Genomic DNA, 21,446 nt, shown 5'->3' on the forward strand with positions numbered 1-21,446 from the left:
TTTTAGGGATCACCTAGTCTAACCACCTCATTTTATAGATGAGGAAACTGAGACCCAGATAAGTGAAATGACTTGCCAAATGTCATGGAATGTTTGTGTGACAGAAGGGAGGATTTAAACACAGTTCTCTTTTTTTTCTTATGCTTTTTTTTGGAGGGGTGAATGCTGGGCAATTGGGGTTAACTGACTTGCCCAAGGTCACAAGGGTAGTTTTTGTGTTAAGTGTCTGAGGCTGGATTTGAACTCAGGTTCTCCTGACTCCAGGGCCAGTGCTCTATTCACTGCACCACCTAGTCGCCCCTAAACACAGTTCTTTTGACTGGAAACCAGCACTCTTGCCTCTCACTCTCCCTTCTTTGCCCTCTCTTAATATTAGTTAAGCCAAAACTGCTTCCTTGAGTAACTAAGGGGAAAGGAAGGAGAAGGGAGCAAGTTTTTATTAAGCACATGTCAGGAATTGTGCTAATCGATTTATAAATATTATTTCATTTGACCTGTAGACACAGTTTGCTTACTCTGTGAACGCCAAGTAGGTGCAGAGGAATTTCATGTAAGTGGAGTAGAACATTACCATTGGAGGAGCTTGAGTTGGTACAGTAGCCCTCAGAGGGTCAGGGACCTAATTATTCTAGCTGTCTCAGACATGACTGATGTTCTTTGCTTTGCCTGGCTTTGATAGGATACTGGACTTTAAGTCAGGAAGATCTGGGTTCACATCCAGCCATAAACACTAACTGCAACTCTGGGCAAGTCACCTAATCTCTTAGCGTCAGTTTTCTCATATTTAAACTGAAAGGGTTAGACAAGATGGCTTCTAAGGTTCCTTACAGCTCTAAGATCCTATGATTCTAGGACTTTGATGCAAAGTCTCAAACCTTTCCTACTACAATATTCCATGTTCTATGTTATGGCCCTGGTATGTCTGCCTGTGTATCAGTGGGGAAAAACCAAATCAACTCACCTGGGTGAGATCTCTTCCCTGTAAGAGCTGAAGCCTGGGCTGTGCTGATACACTGAGTGACAATGAGCTTGGTGTAATGACAGGCTCAATCCTGGAGGCAGTCTCTCCAAGCATCATTGTGGGCTACTTCCACCTCTTGCCAAAGTTAGAAGACCACCATACCTGAAACTCTGGCAACATCCACGGTTGTTTCTCCAACTCCACCCTTCCCACAACCATTTTGAAGGTGTTACCTTCTGTTGCTCTATTGGGGGTGGGGGGAGGAAATGGGCTGCCTTAGTGTCATTCCTTCTTTGCTCTTCTGTGCCCTTTGTTGTTTAGTCCTTTTGAGTTGTGACTGACTCTTTGTGACCTCATTTGGGGTTTTCTTGGCAGAGATACTGGAATAGTTCATCTTTTCCTTCTCCAGCTCATTTTATAGATGAGGAAACTGAGGCAAATAGTGTTAAGTGACTTACCCAGGGTCCCATAACTAGCAAGTATCTGAGGCCAGATTTGAACTCAGGTTTTCCTGATTCCAGGTCTGGCACTCTATCCATTACACCACCTAACCACCCCTTACTCCTAGCCTTTGATATCTCCAGTTAAGTTACATAGTCTCTCTCTCCATCCCCACACACTTTTTTATAAAGGGAACCTGTGATTTCACTGGTGGAGAGCTCTTTGAAACAAATAATTCTAGAGGACTGCCTAGGGAACTGAGAGATTAAATTATTTGCCCAGGGTCACACTGCTAACATATGGCACAGGAGGGTCTTGAACCCAGGTTTTCCTGATTCCTATCAAGGATAGCTCTATCCAGGAGACCACCAGCCTTCCCTTAAACACACTAAGTATAGGCCTATTGCTTTAAGCTGGTATATTTCTTCTACAAAGCCCTCTTTGAGTCTCAGAACTATTGCAATTCACTGACCCAACAGCCAAGGCAGCAGCTGGGCAGTGGTGGAGGACCCTGGAAAAGTAGATAGAAGTACACATGCTTGTCCATGTGTGGCCCAAGAAGGGACTCTAAGAACAATGTCATTCCTTTTCCTGCCTCCTAGTAAGAGGAAGAGAATTTCTTAAGCAGCATCATCACCGAATATGGCCTCCTAACTAGAAACATGATTTCTGAGCAGCACCAAATTTAGGAGTTTCTGTAACAGTACCACAAATTCAAGAATTCAGAGATCTGACCTTCTAGAGAGAGAAAAGTTGAGCATTGTGTCCCACAAGAACCTTGGAGGTAGGTGCTATTATTATCCCCACTTAACAGTTGAGGAAACTGAGGCAACCAGAGATTAAGTGACTTGCCCAGGGTCACACAGCTAGTGTCTGAGTTCAGATTTGAACTCAGGTCTTCCTGACTCCAGGTCCAGAACTCTCTACCCACCTAGAGACTATAATAGACTAAGCTACAATGTGAGGGAGCAGAAGATCTGTACTTTGCTCACCTCATTTCCATGAGTTATTCACATAATTCAGGTTTGATAGGAAATTGTTTGATCCAGAATATGTTTCCATTCCAAAGAGAGTTCAAATCACAGCGGGGGTGACTCTATGAGCCTGGGAGTGGGGGAGTGAACTTTTCCAGTGAGAAAAGAGGAATTTACAAGAATGTTGAGTATTGCCCCTACTAAAACCTGAAGTTCATTTCCCTTTCAAAAGGAATCTAACACACAGGGTAGCATTGAGTAGAAGGATTTTGGGACCATGATCGGGAAGCAAGAACCACAGAAAAGGGGAAAAAATATGGTGATTCTTTGCAAGCTATTGTGAATCGCTTTATGTATGTTCTTCATTTGCTTATGGGTTCCTGTAATTCCATTGGGTTTCATACATTCTCTGTATGGTGAAATAAAGACTATTCTGCATACATTACCATTGTTACCTCAATTTCCTATTCAGAGGCAGATACAGGTACTCACATTTATGGTAGCCTAGGATCAGCCTCATGGCCTGTTCTCAGAGGCAGCCTAGCAGGATTAGAGATATTGGTGGGTTTGTAGCTTTTTAGAACAGGCTCAGATCCTCTGATGATAGTGTTGAAGGAAAATAGCACTAAGAAAGAAGAGACAACTCAGAGTTCTCATCCATTTGTATAGGCTATGCATTGCTTTATACAAATACTTTCATTTACATAAAGCAATAATTAGCATACATAAGCACTTATAATTCCAAAGAATATGTAACATATTAGCATATATCAACACTTCCATTTACATAGTAGACACTTCATTACATACAAACATTTCCATTTATCTAGAATGCAAATCATCACTTGAAGCATTTTTATTTTCATAGGAAAGACATGAACAAGAATGTCATTTATATAGAAAAAAGCATACAAATCACTGATGCTTGAATACATACAGCATGTTGGTACACATCACCACTAATGCATGGGATGCAATATATACAGTCATTTTCACTTACATGAAGCACGTGAGCATATGCTAGCACTAACATTTGAGAACCTAGTACAGAGAGTCACAGTTACATGAAAGCCAATACATACAATCACAATACATACATTCACAAAGAGCACAAGAAATTTCTATAAGTTACATCAATTATGCAATCATTGTCATTTACATGGAACATATCAGAGCACACAGTTACTGGCTTTTACACAGAATATATCTATGATCCTTGCTACCTATATGGACCATACAAGCACATACAACCATTGGCACTTAAAAAGAATTCATAGGTATCATTATCTGGGCCATGACAAAGAGCTGTTTTGGAAATCATCCCCAAGCTATGAAGCATTTTTCCCCCTTCCCACAAACCAAGGGAGCCTATTCCATTGAGGCTGAGGGGGAAAAAGAGTAGAATGCTCAGAGGGAGGGGGAGAAGGCTAAAAGGAGTCAACAGTAGTTGATATCAGTTAGCTCATAGACTTGTTGACAAGAAGGATGAGATTGGCACACAGATACCTATATGGAAGGCATATCAAAGAGGTACAAAGCACTGTTCAGAGGCTAAAAGAGCACTTCTGGCTGGGAAAGTCAGCAAAGGCTTTATGGAAGAGGTGAGTTTTGAGGCAGTTCTAAAGATGCTGGGGAGGCATGGCTTCCAGGCAAGTATTTTAGTTGGCACAATGAATAGACTGCTAGGCCTAGAATCAGGAAGACTCATCTTCCTGAGTTCAAATCCAGCCTCAGACACTTAGCAACTGTGTAACCCTGGACAAATCACTTAATCCTGTTTGCCTCAGTTTCCTCATCTGTAAAATGACCTGGAGAAGAAATAGCAAACCACTCCAGTATCTTTGCCAAGAAAACTCCAAAAAGGGCTACAAAAAGTCAGACACAACCGAAACAAGTGAACAACAATTTTAGTTTGACTGCATCATTAAGTACATGTCAGGAAACCATGGGAAATCAGGCAGGTTGGAATTTGATGGTGAAGTGCTATATAGACTCAGGGAGTCTGTGTGAAGTAGCATGGCAGTAGTAATATTTGTCTGGACATAGAACCTAAGGATTCAGTTTCAGGCTCTGCTTGCCATTAATTAACCATGTAATTGTGTTCTTCCCTGAACTCCAATTTACCTCTCTGCAAAGTTTGGAGGGGGGAAGATTGAATTAAATTATCTCCAAATTTCCTCCCACCTCTACCAGCTGTAATATTCTAAGTTCTACTGGAAACAAAGTAGATACTCATCAATTGGGAAATTGCTAAATAAATTGGAGTAGTACATGAATGTAATGGGATTGTGCTGTAAGAAGTGATGACTACAGTGAATTCAGAGAAGTTTAGGGAGACTTGGATAAGCTGACACAAAGTGGAATAAGCAGAACCAAGAGAACAATACACACAATAACTACAACTAAATAAAAAAAACACCAATCACAATATAATTGAAAATTAATGGGGCAAAATTACAAAGAACAAGCTTGGTCCCAAAGAAGAGATATTAAAAGATATGTCCCCCCACTCCCTTGCATAGGTGAAGGGTACTGAGGGTAAGGAACATCACATATATTGTCAGATTTTTTTCAAAGTATTAACAGATTTTGCTGAACTTTTGCTCTTTTTTTTCTTTTCTCTTTGTTTAGGGGGTGCCTACTAGAAAGGAGAAGAGGGGATGAATAAAAGGAGAAAATCAAGTGGTGTTAAAACAAAAGATATCAATTATATTTTTGACTAGCATAAAACCTGTGTGTATATTCTAGATGTGGTGGGAGGGCCAAAGGTATACTGCCTTTATAGAGAGTTCAGAACTTTCTAGGTGATCCTCCATCTTCCATCAGCATCTCTACTTGGTTTCTATGCCAGCGATTGTCATACCTCCTGTTCCTTCCCAGCCTGCTTCTTTTTACATGTTTCCTTCTCTCATTAGATTATAAACTCCTTGAGCCTAGGGACTTTTTTTTCTTATTTGTATCTCAAATGCTTAGCACAGTGCCTGGCACATAGTAGGTGCTTAATTAATATTCATCAAATTGAATTGGACAGGAACTGTTTAGAACTAGGCTAGGTGACATGCAGAGAGGATATCTATGTAGAGATCTGGTTCTGGGGACACAATTATTCCTGACCTTCCTGGTGTTTTGACTCTCTATTGATTGATTTCACAACATCCCTTCCTGCCCCTAAAATTGGAATGGGTAGTAGGATGGGAAGAGAAGAAGCATTTATTGAGTACCCACCATGTGCCAGAAGCTGTGCTAAACTTTACAAATATTATCTCATCAAATGAAGATAATAAAAGCAGGAATGTGAACCAAGAGGAGAGAGGGCAATGACCTTGCCTTCTTCACTTATTTTTAAAATTATTATTATTCAATTTCATTTGTATGACAATCAAAGGGGACTAGGGTGAAAAGTTGACTCTGTAGTTGCCATTGTCACACAAACATACACATAGAAACACACATGAAGAGAATACCCAGTTTTCTTACAGGGGTACAGAATCTTCATCAGGAATTAAATTATAAAGAATTTTCTAACCCTAAATTAGATGTTGTCTGGGACCATTGACCTCAAGTTAGCACCTGACATAAGTATTAAAAATAATAAACTTGACTGGAGACAGAAAAGTGGCATAGTGGATGAGTGTTGGACCTGAAATCAGAAAAACCTAAGATCAAATCTAACCTCTCCTTTATCTGACAAAGTAGGAAACTGAAGCAAAAAAGAAGCAAAATTACTCCCCCAAAGTCACAGGGCAAGTTTTTAGCAGAGCTAAGGCTACAAACAAGGTCACCTGACTTTAAGTGCAGTCCTCTTGCTATGATACCTCATGACTTTTTAGCATCTAGTTGGTTTGGGTCTTCCCCTTTGGGTCCTGTATTTTTCCCCTTTTCCTTTTATTAACATCTTTTGTTTTCATATCACTTCATTTTCATTTCTCAGTAAACTCCCTGCTCTCCTAACCAGTAATCCAACTCTTGTCTCAAAGAATAGGAAAAGAAAGAGGAAAAAATATCAGTTCAGTTACATCAACCAAAACATCAGCCATATGGGTCTGATATTACATGTAATATTCCACACTCATAGATCATTCCGCTTCAAAAAAAAAGAGAGGAAGGTGCATTTTCCTAATTTTTCTCCAGGACCAAGCTTGGTGACTATGACTACTCAGGATTCTATCTCTTTTGCTCTTTCCTTTTATAATGTTGCAGTCATGGTGGATATTGTTTTTCTTGGTTCTGCTTAATTTACTCTGTATCAGCTCATACAAGTCTTCTCATGCTGTTGGTTGTTGAATTGATTCTGGATCTTTAGCTGCAGTTGCTGTCTCCTCTGAAATTAGTTGGTATTGACAAAGTTGGAGCTGCTGATCAGCTAAGGGGCTGAGCAGACAGTCAAGCAGTGAAAAATTATGTAACGGAGATAGTGTGCAGCACATTCCTGGGCTTTACAAAGCAGAACAATGAAATTTTCCAGATCGAGGTCTCCTTTTTCCCTACCCTCCACCTCAACCCCACCTCCCCACCACCCTGCCTGGGAGAGGAGATCGGAGTGAAGGCTTGAATCCTACTGGGTGAACAATGATGCTTTGGGGAATTTTGGTAATGGCCTCTGCCTGTAAGCTATAACCACAAGATACAGAGGCTAGCTTCCTTCTCTCTTCCCCCTGGCTTTTTCTATGAATGAAGCATGTTTCAAAATAAGTCAGTATGGTGTCCCTGGAATCAAAGGTCTTGGGTTCAAATCCTGAGTTAGTTTCTTAATAGCTGTGTTACTTTGAGTAAGTCACTGTCCAATGAGCCTTGTTTCTTTCTTGGTGAGTCAGTCAATGAGTATTAAGTACCTACTATGCTCCAGGCATTGTGCTAAGCACTGGGAATACAAGAAAAGGCAAATCATAGTCCTTGTTCCCTAGCTCCCAATCTAATGGGGGAGAGAACATGCAAACCACTATGCACAAACAAGATACAGACAGGATAAATTGGAGATAATGTCCAAGGGAAGGCACTAGTTCTAATAGGAGGTGGAAGAGACTTCGTGTTAGTAGGTAGAATTTTAGCTGGGACTTGAAGTGAAGGAAGCCAGAAAGCTGAGATATGGAGGGAGAGAATTCCAGGCATGAGGAACAGCCAGGGGAAATGCCCAGAATCAGTAGGAGGCCAGTGTCTGGAGCACTTGTGGGAGTGGGGCTTGGGGGGAAGGTGGGGAGTAAGGTTTAAGAAAACTGGAAAGGAGGGGTGGCTAGGTGGTGCAGAGAATAAAGCACTGACTCTGGAGTCAGGAGGAGATGAGATGACGTGGTCAGATCTGTACTTTAGGAAAAATTAATTTACCAGCAGAGTGGAAGATGGAATGGAGTGTGGAGACACTTAAAGCAGTAAGACTACTCAGAAGCCTATTGCAACAGTGTAGATGTGAGATGATGACAGCTTGCTACAGTGTCAAGGGAGAGAAGGGGCTCATATACAAGAGATGTTGAGGATGTAAAATCAAGAGGAATCAGCAACAGATTGGATATAAGGGGTAAGAGAGAGTGAGGATTTGACTCCTAGGTTTCAAGATAAGAATAGATTGTCTTTCCACCTCAAAGGTCTATAAAAATCACTTTGATGATACTATTAATAGATTCCTACAGTAATTCATGGCTTAGAAATCACTTTTCTTGAAATTACTCTATGAAATAGATAAAGGAATAATAGCTAAGAGCCAGAAAGCACTTCAAGATTTGCAAGGCACTGTACATGTGATCTCAGTAGATTCTCACAATAATCCTGGGAGGCAGGTGCTATTTTTATCTCCATTTTACAGATGAAAAAACTGAGGTTGAAAGAGATTAAAGGGCTTGTCCATCATCATGTAGTTAGTGAGTGTCTGAGGCAGAATTTGAATTCAGTTCTTCCTGACTTGAAGTCAGCATTTTTACCCAGCGATGTCCTTTTTTTTCCCCAGAGGTAGCTGAAATTAAAAGAGAAAGTAATTTGCTCAGGGTCAGAGTCTTAGAATCTCAGAGCTGGAAGAAACTTCAGAGGCCATCTGGGCCAATATGTGCCTAAACAAAAATTCTTTCTGTTACATTCCTGTGACAAGTAGTCACACCTCCCTTCACGTATACAGTTGGTTGCCAAGTCTGATTGAGTCTACAAATATATCCCTATCTCCAATGACACTAGCCATCCTAGTCCAAGTCATCATTATCTTTAACTTGAACTTTTACAATAATATCCTTTTAATATATATTATATCATGTATAAATATATAATTACAAAATATATTGTACATTATATGATACAAATACACAGTTATGCTTATATACATGTATGCATACACATATTTCACTATTTCCTAGTTACACATAAATTTTTTAAATTATCATTTAAAAATTTTTTGAGTTTCAAATTCTTTCCATCCCTTCTATCCTTTCCCCCTTCTTGAGAGGGCAAACAATTTTATATCAGCTATACATGTGAAGTCATGCAAACCATATTTCCATATTAGCCATGTTGCAAAAGAAAATACAAACAAAAAAAACAAGAAAAATAAGGTTTAAAAAGTATGCTTCAGGGCGGCTAGGTGGAATAGTGAGTAAAGTGCCAGCCCCAGAGTCAGGAGGACCCGAGTTTGGTCCCAGCCTCAGACACTTAATACCCAGACAAAAAAACTAGTCGTGTAACCTTGGGCAAGTTACTTAACCCCAATTGCCCTCCAAAAGGCAAAAAAAAAAGATCAAATTTAGGGGTGGCCAGGTGGCGCAGTAAGAGCACCAGCCCCAGAGTCAGGATGACCTGGGATCGAATCCAGGCTCTGATGCTTAGCACCACACCCAGAAACAACTGGCCATATAACCTTGAGCAAGTTACTTAACCCCAATTGCTTAAAAAAAAAGTATGCTTCAATCTGCATTTAGAATTTATCTGTTCTCTCTCTGGAGGTGGATATCAGTTTTCATCACGATTCCTTTGGCATTGTCTTGGATCATTGTCTTGATCAGAATAGTTAAGCTTTCTCAGTTGATGATCATCCTTACAGTATTGCTGTTACTTTATACAGTGTTCTCCAGGTTTTGATCACTTTGATTTGTGTAAGTTCATACAGGTCTTTCTGCTTATCATTTCTTATAGCACAATAGTATTCCATCACAATCATAGTATTCCATCATGATTTATTCAGCCATTTCCCAGCTGATGGGCATTCCTTCAATTTCCAATTCTTTGCCACCACAAAAAGAACTCTTATAAGTATTTTTGTACATGTGATTCCTTTTCCCTTTTCTTTCATATCTATGTACAGTTTTATGACTCTTTGGGTGTAGTTCCAAATTGTTCTCTGGAATGGTTGTACTAGTTTACAAGTCCACCAACAATGCATTAGTGCCCCCAATTTTTCTACATCCCCTCCAGCATATGTCATTTTATTTTTCTGTCATGTTAGCCAATCTGATAGATGTGAGGTAGAAACTCAGTTGTCTTAATTTGCATTTCTCTAATCAGTAGTGATTTAGGGAATTTTTTCATGTGACTATTGATAGTTTTAATTTTTTTCCTTCTAAAAACCACCTATTCATATCTGACCATTTATCAACTGAAAAATGGTCTCATTTTTATAAAGTTGACTAAATTCCTTATATATTTGAGAAATAAGACTTTTTCAGAGAAACATGATGCAAATTACTCCCCCTTAGTTTCTTGCTTTCCTTCTAATTTTGGCAGCATTAGTTTTGTTTGTGCAAAATCTTTTTCATTTTATGTAATCAAAATTATCTATTTTACTTCCAATGATCCTCTCTATTTATTGTTTCATCATAAACTCTTACTTTATCCATAGATCTAATAGGTCCATTTTCCCATGCTCCCTTAATTTACTTTTGATACCACCTTTAGTGTCTAAATCACATATTCGTTTTTACCCTATCTCACTTTTTGGAGTGAGATGTTGCTCTATGTCAAATTTCTGCCAAACTTTTCCAGTTTTCCCAGCAATTTTTGTCAAATGATGAGTCCTTAGCTTGGATCTCATCAAACACTAGATTACTATGGTCATCTTCTATTGTATATTGTGTACCTAATCTATTCCATTGATCCACCACTTTATTTTTTTTATTGTTGTTGAGTTGTATCAGTGATGCCCAATTCTTCATGCCCCAATTTGGGGGGTTTTCTTGACAAAGAGACTGGAATGGTTTGCCATTTCCTTCTCCAGCTCAGTTTATAGATGAGGAAATTTAGGCAAACAGGGTGAAATGACTTGACCAGGGTCACACAATTAATAAGTGTCTGCGGCTGAATTTGAGCTCAAGTCTTCCTGACTCTAGGTTCATCACTCTATCCATTGCACCATCTAGCTGCCCATCAAGGATTTATTAAGCACCTACTATGTATATACTGTGCACTTGTGTCACTCACTGTGCCAAGTGCCTTACAAATATCATCTCATTTGATACTCACAACAACCCCAGGGGATAGATGCTATTATTATCCTTATTTTACAGATGAGGAAACTGAGGCAGACAGTGGTTAAGTAATTTACCCATAGTTACACAGTTAGTCAGTATCTGAGACCAAATTTGAATTCAGTTCTTTCTGACTCTAATCCAGTCCCCCTAGCCACAGCATCATCTAGCAGCTTCTGAACCAGCAAGACCTGGATTTAAATCCCACTTTTGATATATATTGGCTGTGTGGCCACGGGCAAGTTAATCAATGACTTAGTTCTCTGAGCAACACTCTGAGGTGCTCTGACCTCCATAAGTAGAGAGAGTTTGTCACTTGAGAGTTCTCATTATAAATGAAGTCAAAGATCCAGCACTTATCCTCTTAGCACTCAGCCAGTGCCTATCATACAGTAGGCATGTTGATAGACCCTTGTTAAATTTCATATTATTTTCTTCAGTCCACTATTCTAGCCTGTGAAGATCTTTCTGGATCTCAGAACTTGTCATCCAAATTGTTAGCTAAGGGAACATGGTATAACATATAGACTAGGAGACCAATAGCAAGAATAATCTGAGTTTGGGAGTGGTTAAGTGATGCAGTGAATAGAGCACTGGCCCTGGAGTCAGGAGGAACTGAATTCAATTCTGGCCTCAGACACTTAACACAAAAACTAGCCATGTGACCTTGGGCCAGTCACTTAACCCTAATTGCCCTCCAAAAAGCATAAAAAGAAAAGAACAATCTGGGTTCAAATCTCTCCTCAGATACTTGCCAATGGGGTGACTCATTTAACCTGTCCACTATAGTTTTCTCATTTGTAAAAGGGTGACAGCACCTACTTCACAGAGTTGTTTTGGGGATCAAATGAGATAAAATATGCATAGCACTATATAAACAATAGCTATTAAATACTGCTACTAGGTCTATACCCCAAGGAGATCAAAGAAGAAGGAAAATGATCTATACATATAAAATATTTATAGCAGCTCTTTTTGTTGTGGCAAAGAATTGGAAATGAGGAAATGTTCTTCAATTGGGAATGACTCAACAAGTTGTGGTATATGATTTTGATGGAATACTATTGAGCAATAAAAATGAAGGGGATGATTTCAGGAAAATCTAGGAAGATTTATATTAACTAGTACAAAGTGAAGTGAATAGAACTATAAGAACAAGCTATACATTAACAGCAATATTGTTAATAATAATCAACTGTAAACAACTAATAACTCTGATCAATACGATGATCCACTATAACTCCAAAGGACTCATTATGTAAAATGCTGGTACCTCCAGATAGGGGCAGCTAGGTGACATAGTAGATAGAGCTCTGGACTTGGAATCAGAAAGACCTGAGTTCAAATCCAGCCTCAGATCCTTACTAGTGTTATGACTCTGGGATTATCACTTAATCCTGTTTCTTCAGTTTTATCATCTGTAAAATGAACTGGGGAAGGAAATGGCAAACCACTTCAGTATCTTTGCCAAGAAAACCTCAGATGGGGTCACGGAGAGTAGGACACGACTGAAATGAGTGAACAACAGCACCTCCAGACAGAGAACTGATAGACAGTGCAGATTGAAGCCTATTTTCCCTTTATTTCTCTTGCTTTTTTCTTAACATGGCTAATGAGGAAATATGTTTTGCATGATTTCATATGTATAATGAATGTATAATTCTGCCTTCTCAATGGGGAGGGGAACTGGAGGGAGAGAATTTGGAACTGAAAATAAAAATAAAATTTTAAAAAAGTTAACTTATTATTAACTATGTCTTCCACATTTATCTCCTGTAAATTTGATGAGCATATCATCTATATACCTTTATCCAAATCACTGATAAAAAGTTAAATAGGAGCAGCTAGGTGGTGCAGTGAATAGAGCCCTGGCCCTGAAGTCAGGAAGACCTGAGTTCAAATACTGCCTCAAACACTTGACATACTGTGTGACCTTGGGCAAGTCACTTAACACCAATTGCCTTGCCTTCCCCCCTCAAAACAAAAGGTTAAATAGTATAAAGCAGAGTACAGAAACTTGGGATACTTCACTAGGGACATCCTTCCAAAGAAATATCAAAACTCTCTTCTCAGGGTAGCTAGGTGGTACAGTGAGTAAGAGCACTGGCCCCAGAGTTGGGAGGACCCAGAATCCATTCTGGCCTCAGATACTTAACACCCACACAAAATAATTGGCCTGTAACCTTGGGCAAGTTATTTAACCCCAATTGCTTTTTTTAAAAAAAAAACTCTCTTCTAGTCTAGACATTCAATTTTGAATCCATTTAACTATACTTATATATAGCTTACATAACTCCCTGTTTTCTTTTTCAAAAAAGGGTTTTGTGTGTGTGTGTGTGTGTGTGAGGCAATCAGGGTTAAATTACTTGCCCAGGATCACACAGCTAGTAAGTGTCAAGTATCTGGGGCTGGATTTGAACTCAGATCTTCCTGACTTCAGGGCTGGTGCTCTGTCCACTGTGCTGTCACCTCCCTGTTTTCTATAAGACCAACATTTCTCAAATATTTTGCTAGAATCAGAGACATTTACCTGTAGCATTCTCCTGAACTACCATTCTAGTAACCCTGTCAAAAAAAGGAAATAAGGTTAGCCTGGCATAGATTCTCTGAAGTCTTGCTGATTCTTTGTGATCACTGCTCTCTTTTTGACACATTCAGTAACCATCTCTTTACCAAACATTCTAGAATCTTTCTAGGAATCAGAATTAGGTTCACTGGGTTTTGGTTTGCAGACTCCATTTTCTTCCCTCCCCTTTTTTTCCTGAGGGACCCTATAGTTCATTAGTGTTAGAGCTGAGAATGAAACCCATTTTTTTCTGAATCCAGCACTCAGAAATAGGAAATGACTTGCCCATGGTCACCCAGAAGGCACAGCTAGGATTCAAACCCAAGTCCTCTGAAGATGAGGCTAGATAGTATTTATATGGCCCCTACTATGTGTAAAGCACTTTACAATATTATCTTATTTGATCCTTACAACAATCCTGGGAGGTAGGTAATATTATTGTCCCCATTTTACAGATATGCAAATTGAGGCAAATAGAGGTTAAGTGACTTGCCTAAGGTCATACAGTTAGTACGTGTCTGAGGCCAGATTTTGATCCAGACCTTCCTTACTCCAGACAGAGTGCTCTGTGCACTATGGTGCCACCTAGCTGCCACCAGTGCTTTTGCTCACTACATTACCCTACCAGGGCAGGTGTCCTGACTCCATACTCTTCCAAGGCGGCCACTACATCAGTGGCCCTCATTCCATGTGGGTGGAGCTTTTTATGCCCTTGGGTGACCAAGAAGCTGTCAAAATAAGCAGGGACCAATTAGGTCAGAGGGGGGCAGCTTTGTCTCTTTTTAGGGAAAGTTAATCCCTGTTGTGAAGGGAAGGAGAACCTGGTCCCATCACAGAAGTGGCTTTGGAGCCAGGAAATTGGGGTTCAGTCTAGCTCTGCCATTTATTACTAGTGATTATATTTGTTTTGCTCAGACCTGGGATTTCACTGATATAAAGAACTCCTCAGCAGAGTCTTCCTGACTCCAGGTAAAGCACTCTATCCATTGTACCACCCAACTGCCGCTTTCTATGATAATAATGGTATTTACAATAGCTTCCATTGGGCTTAGTCTTGAAGAGCACATTCCTAACAATTTTGTTATGATTTGACCAAGAGAAAAAAATGGACAGTGGCTATAAAGGAGACAGTTTGTTGACATGATAGAAGAACCTTGTTGGTTTGGTTTTTTTTTACTATCATGTGAAGCCTTGGTTCAAATCCTAGCCTTTTCACTTACTAGATATGTGTCTGAGGCTTAGTTTTCTTGTTTACAAAAATGATGATTTTTGCACTACTGGACTTAAACAGGAATGTTGTAAGTATAAAATGTAATGGATGGATGGATACATTTTGGATAGTGCATTTTGAACTGGAAGGGACCTTGGAGGCCATCTGGTCCAAACTCCTCATTCTACAGAGGAAGAAACTGAGGAGCAGAGAAAGAAAGTTACTCACTCAAGGTTACACAGGTAATTAGTAGCAACACCAGGATTCAAACCTGGGGCCTCTACTTACCAGTCCGATAAAGAATTCTGTGATTGCAAAAGTGCTTTGGAAATGGGGGCACTTATCATTCTTATTGTAACCTGTGGCCCCCTAGATTTTCATTGACATCAGAATTTGGCTAGCATCTAGGTCTCTATGGAAAAGGCAAGTGTTCATGTTAGGAAATATTAAAAGGATAGGCTTTATTATCCACTTGACAAAAAAGGGCAAAGGACTCCAGCCCACAAGGAATCAACACAACTCTCCTTCCCTCTCCATTGGGCCTTCCCCTATGTCCATATAGTATTACTCTGAACCTCAAGAGTCCTCTATAAGGGGATAAGACTGAAGGTTACTGGATAGTCCCAAAAATCTTCCCCTGCCCCTCCCTCCACATTGCACTCTCCCATGAATCTTACCCTCTTCCTCTAGTGGTAGCACCTATAGCAAATCTCTCTGGACTCTGCCTAAGAAGTGGGGGTGTTCAGGAGATATTTCTTAGCTCAGGAATCAAAGATTTGGAATTCCTCATAGTTGTTCTGACCTCATCTGGACTTAGGGATGCACTGGGGGGCCAGGGTGGGAACTGGGAGCCTGCCCAAGGCCACAGTGTTACCATATATCATAGCTTTAGTGGTGAAAAGAACCTCAGAGGTCAACCCCCTCCCCCTTCCTTTACAGATGAGAAAAATGAGGTCCAGAAGGCTTCAATCAATCAACTGGGCAGGAATTCAACAAGCAATTGTTTTCTAGTATATAATAATGTCAAGGACTATGCTAAATGCTGGGTATGCAAACACAAAAAGGAAAATAATCCCTCTTTCCAAGGACCTTACATTCCATTGGGTCAAGACAACAGGTATATATCTGAACGTATGCAGAACAAATACCAGGTTGTTGGCTAGGTTTGGTGGGGGAGGGGGGCCAGGAAAGGCTTTTTGCAGAAGGTGGTACCTGAGCTGCCAACTGATGAGTCAGAAGCACCCCTGAGGACAGCCCCCAGGCTTGTGCAGGCTCGGCCCTAACCGGCTGCAGACCAAGCAGGGCTCCTTTCACTCTTCTCCCCCATCTCTATCTCTGTCACTGTTTCTGTCTCACCCAATTTCACTCCATCAGTGTCTTTTGTCTGACTCTACCCCTTTGGCCACTGTTTCTGGGCTGGGAGGCCTTACTCATCTCCCTGAAGAGCGATTCCTCCCTGCTCTGGGTCAGGATGACTCAGTCCTTCTTTCTCCCCTCCCTTACCTGCCAGGCTTTTCTCTTTGTCTTTAAAGTAATAGAATGATAGATTTTAGAATCAAGAAGAATCTCAGCTATCATTTAGCCTAATTCTCATTTGACAGAAAAGAAAACTGAGGGGAGAAGAAGGAATGAGCATTTATTAAGTGACCACTGTGTGCTAAGCACTTTACAAATACAATCTTTCTACCCCATAACAACCTTCTGAGGCAAGCATTATTATTATCCCAGTTTTTCAGTTGAGGAAACTGAGGCAGATTGAGGCTAAGTGAGTTGCACAGGGTCACACAGCTGGTAAGTGTCTGAGTGCTATATCCCTGAGCTATGAAGTTGCTTTTAAGGAGAGGGGATATGGCTTGCCCATGGTCATACAGGTAATACCCAGCTGGTGCTCATGGGGACAGCCCCTTGTAAGTCCTTCTTTCCCTCTATACATCCAATTTCCTAGTCCAGAAGTAGGCATGGGAGCTCAGCCAGGCCCTATCTGAAACATTCATTTTCTTTCTCCAGGGACAGAGAAACCAGGGATTTGCCTTTCCCATATCCTATCCCACATGTGAATGAAAAACCTGACCTATGTCAAAGTGACCTATAGTGTCTAGGAAATTGAAAATGTTACTGTGATCGTGGTCTCAAGTGTAGGAGGAGCCTTGAGTAAATTGAGCACTAAAGGGAGGAGATCCTAGCCATAGAGAAGGTAGGGCAGGTGGAAAAGGAGGTTAGGGGAGCAGAGAAATAAGGACAGAGAGGCTGGGGAAGCCTCTAGGGTTACGAAAATTGAAAGAGGAAAGAAAAGAATTATCTCAGGGAAATGAGCTTGTCCCAAAGGTTTCAGCCTAAAACTCCTTGGGAGCAGGAGAGGAATAGAGTAGGATTTCCACCCAGCAGTTTGGGAGGTTGGACAGATATCCTGGGCCTTCCCAGCTTCTCTGACTGGTATGAATCCTACCTTCATCAACTTCAGCAAAGTTAGGAGAGTAGCTGCCCTCTGAGGCAGGATAACATGGCTGATTCTTCTACTTCTAAACCAATGTGAAAAGGATCTACAGAGCTAGGCATTTCCCTTCCCTATCCAAATACTGCAGGGCATATGCAGGAAGGTCTGCATGTCCATAAAATTTCTAAGCTCAGTCTCTCAAACCGCAGCATTCAGCTATTCCTATTCAGAATCCCTACCTCCTGATCCCCACCTATTCAGGCCAAAGTAGCCTCTGCCCTTGGCTTCCCTCCCCCTCTGGAAAAAAGCTCTCCCCACAACTCCAATTTGGGTGACCCTTTTACAGGGTCCCTGTTCCAAGCAAAGTCAAGAACACTTGGCCAATTTCAAGGATTCTGTCCCATGTGGGGACATCCTCCCCTCAGTTAATTATAACATATCAAGGAAGGCAATGAAATGGAATGGAAAGAATACAGAATTTTAAGTCACATTGCCTGGGTTTGAACCCCAACTCAACTTCTTACTACCAGAAAACCTCAGCTTTCTCAGTTATAGAATGAGGGGGTAAGACTAGGGGATTTCAATAATCTTTTCCAACTTAAAATCCTATGAAACATATGAAACACTAAGCACCATTCTAAGGATTGCTTAGTGTCCAACTTTTTTGGAGCAGTGGTACCCACTGTCTTCTGCCCTGGAACTTTTTCTTGTATTAAATCTCTTGGCATGCCTTTGTTTCCTCTGACTGGCTAGATGAAGTATCAATCAGTAGATCTGGCCTTATTTGATTAAACCCTCATTGCTGATTGACAGCTAAGTCATTCAGTGACATTGACAATCAGACAAAAGGGGCGGGGAGAGTTTCTTTCCCTACAGTTTTGCATTGCAATGAGGGTGCTGATAAAATCTCCTGTGTTAAAGAGGCTGAAGATTTGGTTTCTATTAAAGCAAGATGGTGTTTAATGGAAGTGTATTGGAGAGACCTGCAGTAGACATTCTCTAATTTGTTCTGGTCAGCTAGCCATGTGGTAAAGAGGAGTCTCTTTGACTATGGAGCTAGAATTAGGGTACATTCAAAAGACACCAGTCAGCTAGGGCCAGTCCATTCCCCCAGATTAGACTTGTTCTACTTTTTCCTAACTGGCTTCATTCAGGTGAGATCATGGGAGAAAGGGAACAAAGCACTAGGAGATCTGGAAGTGGATTTTTTAGCCAACCAGTCAGGAGCCAAAGCCTTGAGGAACTATCTTCAGGATCCAACCCAGATCTCCAGTTGAGATCAAGACCCATGGCTATCATTTGAGTGTGAACTTAGTAGGATCAATGCTACATAGAAACTACATTTAGTCTTAGCTCACTTTCCCTAGGGACTGAGGTGATATGGAGGAAGGTGTTTCCCCAAAGTGTGAGGAAAAATATTTATACTTCTTGCTATATCTTTGAATAAAAATTTCTTTGTTAAAGTTAATTGATCTCAAATATATGGAACTAAAAAAGGAGAATGCTAATAATTGGAGATTAAAAGTATGGAGAACACACTAGAATGGTAGTGTGAGCAATGGAATTAGAGTTTTCTGCTTCCTCATGGGATCCCTAAAGGGGAGATATAGCAGCTTCATTACAGAAAAAAGAGTTCAGAGCTGTTTCTGGGGCCTACTGGTCTAAAGTCTCTTCAAGAAATATCATTTTGAAATTAACCAAATGCTTGTGTGTGTGTGTGTGTGTGTGTGTTTTGTGGTTCTTACCCAGCTTTTCTTCCTTAAATCAGATTGACTTCTTGTTGGTAACCTGGGGCAGGTTGTTGGATTGATTCTTGGAGGGTGGAGCACTCTCTCTGCCTCTGGGATCTAGGTCGGAAGTCAAGGTGCTTATGGATGTGACTAGCCTCTCTCATATCCTGTGCTTATCACCACTAACTTCTGGAGGACAGTCCTTTCTCCTCTTCCTCTATATTGCCCACAGTTGAGCTATGGGAGCATAGAATACTCACAGAACAGAACAGAGAGTGCTCAGCATTTAGGTACTCAGTAAATTCTCATTGGCTTGGATGTAAGAATGAACTCAACTTTCCTACACTGGCCAACAATGAAGGGGGATGGAGATCTGCTCCTTCCCAACTCCAGCCCACCAGAGGTCAACCCCTGGACTGGGAACAGCCACCTCAACTGGTCCAGCCCTCCAAAGATAGATCAATGGTACTCCCAGTGAGGGGAGTCACGAACCCTTTCCTAAGCAACCCTCATTGCCCCATTGACCAATTCCCACCAGGTGCAAGATTCCCACTGTCATATGCTGACCTCCATATCTCTACCTTTACTGGACATATTCCATAGCTCCACTTCACTCTGACCCTTGAATTTACTACCCTTTGGGTAAGGGATCATCTGCCCCACTATTTCTCTTGCCTAAGTGCTACCTGGTCTTTCATCACTCAGGAGCTGAATGTTAACATGGACCCTCCCTTATTTATCATTTCCCCCAATTAGAGTGTGAGATGTTTGAGAACAGAGACTGTCCCAATTTTCTATTTATATCCCCAGGGCTTAGCACAGCAGTATAGTAAGTACTTAATAATGCTTTTTTCATTGCATTCTTCAACATTTCTGATTTCTGTAGTTCATGGATTCCAATCCAAAGGAGTCAGGGAGGCATTCAAGGACTGGCCAATCCCTAGGTAGCCAAGTGACAGTACAAAGTCAGAGGACTCAAGTCCCTGTTGTTCCCTCAGGAGAGGGGGCATCTGTGGTATAGTGACAAGAGCCTTGGATTTGGAGCTAGAGGACCTGAGTTCAGATCCCAACTTTACCATTTATGTATGTGTGACCTTGGGCAATTATTTAACCTCTATGAGTCTCAGTTTCCTCATCTATAAATACTACCTGGTATATCCTCCCCCTCATGAATGGAGTCCCCAGAAAAGTCACTGATTCCCATAATGGAATTAAACAAGAAGGGGTAATGACCAGGAATTAGACTTGTTCTACTTGGACCTGGTGCAGTTGGGTAGCAAAGTGGATAGACTGTTCAGCCTGGAGTCATCTTTCTGAGTTCAAATTCAGCCTCAGACACTTAATAGTTGTGTGACCCTGGGCAAGTCACTTAACTCTGTTTGCCTCAGTTTCCTCACTCTTAAAAAGTTAAAGAAGGAAAAGAGTTAAAGAAGGAAATGGCAAACCACTCCAGTATCTCTGCTAAGAAAACTCCAAATGGGGTCATGAAGAACTGGACATGACTGAGCTACAATTTGCCCCCAGATAGAAGAACCAGGAGTGATGGGTAGAAGTTGTTGCTAGGAGGTCAAATTAGGCTCAATGTCAGTGAAATGGGGGGACTTGCAACTTCCATAGTGCTATCCCAAAGTCAAATCAGCTGCCTGGCAAGTGCTCAGAGAATAGATGACCACTTGTCAGTATATGATGGGAAGGGGTTCCTTTTAGGGATGGGTCAGACTAGATCAGACTGAGATTCCTTCTCTGTCTCAGATTCTGTAATTTTATGATTCCATTCTCCTAACCACTTCAGTGGACAGGACAGAGAGGAAGTGGGTCCCCACCTCCTCCCAAATAGACTTCATTTCTCTTCATTCTCTAGTCAAACCCTCAAAAGGAGTCACACACCCTAGGTGTTTAATAGAAAGTATATTGGATGAATAAGTGAATGAATGGGATGCCAGGGCAAGCCAGTCACTGAGCTCTGACTACCCCCCACCCCCGGGGGCTGAGAGACCTTCATTGACTCCACAGGGGAGATCTTAGACTTTGGTCACATATCAAAGATGCCAAGATCATCCGCCGTATCCTGGGCCATCATCAATCATCTTGACTTTTGCCTTGCCACTGGACTTTGATGACTCTGGAAAAGAAAGCGAGGCAGCACAACTGCCTCACTTAAATCTAATTCATGTGCAAGTCAAATCATCACCCCATGATGGCATCAGCCCTCTTAATTAAAACAAAAAAGGACCACCACCAACAACAACATCAACCCAACCCACCCAACTCTCCTATCCCACCTATCTCCACCTCCCCAACTTATAAGATGGCAGATTTATAGAATTCAGAGCTGAACTACACCTTAAGGATCATTTGGTTTAGCCCACTAGTTTGGAAGATGAGGACATTGAGGTGCAAAGAGATGCCACAGGGCATAATGGAAAGAAGGCAGGGTTTAGACTTCCAGAATCTGAAGGCAAATCATGGCTGGACCAGTTAATACTTGGATGACCTTAGTCAAGTCATTTAACTCCTTTGGGCCTGTTTTTTCAACTGTATGACTCTAGGCAAGTCAAATAGGGATGATCATGGCACCTATCCCATGGAGTTGTTGGGAGGACCAAGTGAGATCATACATGTAAAGCACTTTGCAAACCTTGAAGCACTATATATATATATATATATATATATATATATATATATATATATATAT

This window comes from Petaurus breviceps, unplaced genomic scaffold (genome assembly GCF_028583685.1).
Source record: "Petaurus breviceps papuanus isolate PSGF00001 unplaced genomic scaffold, PetGlider_PUasm1.0 90845, whole genome shotgun sequence".
Taxonomy (NCBI): Eukaryota; Metazoa; Chordata; class Mammalia; order Diprotodontia; family Petauridae; genus Petaurus; species Petaurus breviceps.